Below are 5,295 nucleotides of genomic sequence, written 5' to 3'. Positions count from 1 at the left end.
ATTCAATACTAACCTAATTTAATAATCTTTTTGTTAGAATTAAATTTATTCTATTAATTTTATATTAAAAATATTCAATTTTAAATTTTAAATAGGAAAAACAGGTTTCCGGTTTTAGTGCTTTTTGCTTAAAAAAAAAAAAAAACTCCAAAGATATCACAGAAAACCTTAGAATTTTTAGCAACGACAGATTAATGATAAATTCGTTAACCAATCCACTGCTTGTTTCAATTTTATTTTAGTTTTCTTATTTTTTACACTTAAATGACTTCTAAACCATTTTATAAAAATAAATAAGCATAATATTTTGAATACACAAATAAATCTTTGGTTCATTTAAAAATATTTGATTTCATTTATGTGTCCCTAATATAAAAAATCTTTTAAGTTGATTTATTTATAATTATAAAATTAATTTAAGAATATAGTAAATTTTAATTTTCCTTATTTTCTCTTTTTTTTTCTCATGTTTAAAGTATTAATTAATTTATTCTAAATAATAATTATTATTCTTAAAATCATTATCCTACTTAATAAGTATTACCTTTAGTTACTATTAAAGTATAGGCTAAATCTTTTAGATCAAATAGAAATTGACAAATAAAAGAATAAAATAAGTGTAAAATATTTTCTAAAACTAAATAAAATATTGGAAGTAAAACTGTTTTTAATATGCACATTCACTCCAACAAAACATGCATTTAGTGACACATAACTGCCCACGCTTATTAAGCGTTGGCAAAAGTTCAGAAAATAAATTTTTTTACCAACCTTTACTACCTATGACAACCTTTATAATTTTTTATTTATTTATATTTTAAAAAATTCTTATAAGCAAATGATTATTAAACATTTCGTTTTAATATTTTTTTATGTTTTATTTTAAATTTTTTAAATACTTTTTACGATATAGTCGGTTAATCATTAAATTAAATATGAATTTATTACTAATATCAAAATAATTAAATAAAATTAAAATTAGATAAAATAAAATAAAATAAATTAAAATTGTAGATAAATAATATAATAAATTAGCTAAGTAATTTATTTGTAATTTGCATGACAGAATCAAACAAGACCATTATTTTAATTATTGTTGGTTATCTCATTATTGGATAAAAAAATTTTTCTTTTTTTTAATTTTATTTGATTAAAGGTCACTACCATTCTCATATAAAGAAGACCCTTAATTTAGTTTTTGTTGCCAGATTGAAAAATGAAACTAGAGGTCCAACATTAATGACTATCCAATGTATATCATATATTTCATTAGGTTAACTTTTAACATTTAATAAATAAAAATATGAATACATAATAATTACAATATTAAAAAAAATTTAAACAGTTTTTATTTTCACTCTCATCCTTAACTAATCAGTCTTTAAAAAATGTAAGATTTTTAAATATTTGATCAGTTATAATTTTATTACAAACTAGTCAAATTATTTAATATTTAAAATAAAATAAAATAAAATAAATACATTTTTCATCGTCAACTTTTTAATAACTAAAAATAGGACATCCACACGATGAGATAGATGAAGTTAAGTAGAGAGAGGGTGATAAAGTTCAAATCCAAATGGTAACTCTCTTAATCTCCACATAAACTCAACTTCTCACCTTCTAGGTTTTCCTTCACCGTCCGATCTTCCGCCGATGACTCCGACGACGCCGAAACTAAATCCACTGCTACTGATGCATCATCATCATCAGATCCAGACAGTTTCGACAACAAACTCTCTCAAATCAGGTTGCGTTACCGCAGCGGATCTGGAAAGAAGGCTGAGATTCGCAAGAGCCGAAAAGGACATAAATCATCTCTTCTACAAGGTCATTGCAATCAACGGATATTGTTTGAAAGGAGATGATCTCGAAAGCTCTTAGTTGACCTAATTTAGATTTCAGAAGCCACAGGTATCTTCCAACCCTCCTCCTCTGCGTTTTCCTCTCATAATTTGACTTAGGGGATGACAAATGTTTTGAACAACAGGAAGGGGAAGGTAACTCAGTAGTAAACAAACGTCTCTACCTATTTTGGTTACTCAACTTTCAAATACCAGTTGCAGGCAGTGGCTGAGGAAGAAGTCAAACATAACAGGTTAATAATTCCAGTTCATTCCTCTTCTTTGCTTTGATAGAACATTTGCGAATGTCTTCAGATCTCAGAAACGTAGTACATCATTTTCTCAAAATTTAAAATTAAAAACTCGCGATTCACCATCAACATCAAACCTCACACATTTGACATTCCTTTTCTTTTTCCCATCCCTGCATTTTATTCATGAGTAAGACAACGGAACATATGAATTATCAGATCAAATCTTAAAACAGTTTACTTACAGTGTATGATTATTGATGCCATTGATAAAACGGGCAATGTTGTTTCTGTTATCAGCTGATAAACGAGACTTCTTGATGGATCAGAAGCATAAAGCAATGTCATTATGCTATCTCCATCATCATTTTCGCGCTTCTTCAAATAATCAACATCTCAAACATATTCCGATATTATAGTCAGATCCTTTATCAGTCTATCCGCTTCAACAGTATATCTATCCAAAACAACAAGGAAGAAAATCTTGAAACCAATTTTTCTGTACATGTGTATTCTATTCTTTATAGAAAAGACATAAACTACAATTAACTCACCCTTCAATTGGGTCATAAACAACCATTAGGGGGAGACATTCCCCTCTTTCCATCATGCTTTTGCACAAATTTAAGGCTTCACAATCCTCTTTTGACAGAACCTGCACAATTTCAAATATATATATATGAATTTTTACTATCCAATCGATTGAATGATGGAAGCCTCGATCTTTGTTAAGACATTTACCTGCATTCCGCTATGCTCCAAAGCAGCAGAATTTGCGAATCTAGGAGCCATTCCGGGCATGTAAGTGAGCTCGTTTCTGTAATCAGCTCCGATTGATGTAAGAGTTGTTGCCAGAGAGGCCATTTGTTCTAATCTCCTGGTGGGATCTTCAGTTGGAATGTAGGGCAGCAACCTTCTTCTCTTCTTTAATGATGAAAAATTGACTGTTCTTTTTTCTCTTCTTTTTGTTTTCTGCAAGTATTATAGAGATAAGAGAAATCTTCAGTTCATCAATGGCATCCTTTTTAATTGCGAAAAACATTTTAATTTTTGTTTATAGAGGTGTGTTAAAGAAACAAATTGATTATTCTATTTTTGCTGCGTTAATAACTTGATAGCAGCATGATTAATTGATATTCTGTTTTTGTTGTATTAATAATTTGTGACAGGCACTTATCATTTGTGAACAGGAACAAGAACTTCAATTTGATTTTCAGCTTTATGGGTAAGAACTTACAATGGTGGTCTCTCTTTTTAGCCATTCCAGTTCATCCCTCTTATTTTGTTTGATAGAACATTTGTGAATGTCTCTAGATCCCAAGAAACGTAGTTCATCCTTTTTATGACCTAATAATGTATCAATTCCCAGGATTTATATAGTATTACAGTAATTACATATAGATACATATAGATAGTACCTTCTAGATATTAATGTCTGTCTTCTTGTATTCTAGATTCTAAAGATTGGTTTCAATGAGATTGTCAAGATTGATATGTTTGTCTATGCTTTTGGAGATGAGGTAAATTTTTTAATGTTTTCCTTCATTATGAACCATATATTGTAATAACACTTCTATAAACAGAATGTAAGACTTGTCAAGGTTGCTCTTAGGATTGGTGTTGGTAACATGGTAAATGCTATTCTATGAAAGTTTCACATAAGGTACTTCTTTTAAGAAGAAGAAAAACTTGTTTTATTCCTTGCGAGGAATATGCATGATCAATATAACTTAGTATAGTAAGTGATTCTGCAGGAAATGAACTCACTTCCATTGCCAAATATAGAAGGAGATGTGCGTCGTGCGTGCTCTTGCAACAATTTATTCACATCTAGTTGTATGCTCATAACCTGAACTACACTCATTTATAATATTATTCATTCAAATGATTTTTTTCCTCTTGTTTATATTTGTTTTTTTTGTAGTGGATGGTGAGGCGATGGATACTGTATCTTGGACGCGATAAAATAGTGAAGTAATGGTGTGGAATAATAATAACCCAGCTTCAGCTTGAGGTTCATATGCGAACAATTATTACTTTACTAAAAAAAATACATTTAGTTCATATTTTTTTGAAATCTCTATCTTAGGGGCAAACAACATAAACAGGGTTTCACAAGAGCTGATCTAGTGAAGTGTCTTGAAATGATAAAGGTATTTTTGTTGTTAACTTCAATGTATATCAATTTTGTTTGGTTGTTACATTTGATTCCATTTGAATCTTTCCCTTAACTTTCTTTTTCCTATTATTACTCTTTTTCAGGTTGAACATGAACTTTTTCCGCATATGTTGAATTTTGCTCGAATAAGAAATTGAAAGCAGGTAAAAGAAAACAAAATAGAGTTGTTTTTAGTTTTATCTACATTTCTTTATTGGAAAATTTCATAATTATTAAGATCTAACCATCTAAATATGTGTGTGGTTTTAAATTTGGAGCATTTTAAAAGTGCAGGTAAAGATTTTATTATGAATCCACAAATTGATGATAGCATTGATGGTGCATTGATGATGGTTGGGCTGAAATCTATTTTTGTGAAATTTGTAATATGATAGATTATTTTGAAATTTGTAATATGATAGATTATTTTGAAATTTGTAATATGATTTTGTGAAATAATACTATAGGAGAAAATTTACCTTTTTTTTTTTATTATTTAAAATGTCAATAATAAGAATAAATAATTATATAAATGTCATTTTTAATGATTATTTAATTTTTTTTAAAAATATAAAATAAAAATATAGAGAAAATTGATAATGAAAATTAAAAAAGCAAAAATTAAAAATAAAATAAAATTGTTAAAAATTAAATGGGTTTTTGGCGACGCTTAAATTACTTTTACCGACGTTTAAATAAGCGTTGTTATAACTTGCGCCGACCCTGCTATGGCGACGCAAGAATAAGGGTCGGTGATATTTTTGGCGACGCTTTTAAGGGTTGGCAGAAGTCTTTTTAAGGGTCGCCAGAGGTCTTTTTTGTTGTAGTGATTAGACATAATGTCAATGCTCTTCTCATGTGTAATTATTTATGAACTCTTAATCTCTTTTTCAAAAGCGTTATTGTTCTACTCGCCAAGAATTTATGTTTTTCCTAATTTTAAAAGAAAGTTTAGGTGACGACTCTTTAGTCACAAATTAGTTATTAAATCATTCCTTGATTTGATTTAATTTTATATCAAAAATTTTGAAAAAATATTTAT

At 28.4% G+C, this 5,295-nt stretch overlaps 1 pseudogene; it reads right to left on the bottom strand.

The window, feature by feature from the left end:
* Positions 1-2,079: 2,079 nt before the first annotated feature.
* Positions 2,080-3,959, bottom strand: LOC124923783 (annotated as a pseudogene).
* Positions 3,960-5,295: the final 1,336 nt, after the last annotated feature.

This window comes from Impatiens glandulifera, chromosome 2 (genome assembly GCF_907164915.1).
Source record: "Impatiens glandulifera chromosome 2, dImpGla2.1, whole genome shotgun sequence".
Lineage (NCBI taxonomy): Eukaryota > Viridiplantae > Streptophyta > Magnoliopsida > Ericales > Balsaminaceae > Impatiens > Impatiens glandulifera.
This window is presented reverse-complemented; position numbering and strand designations above follow the sequence as displayed.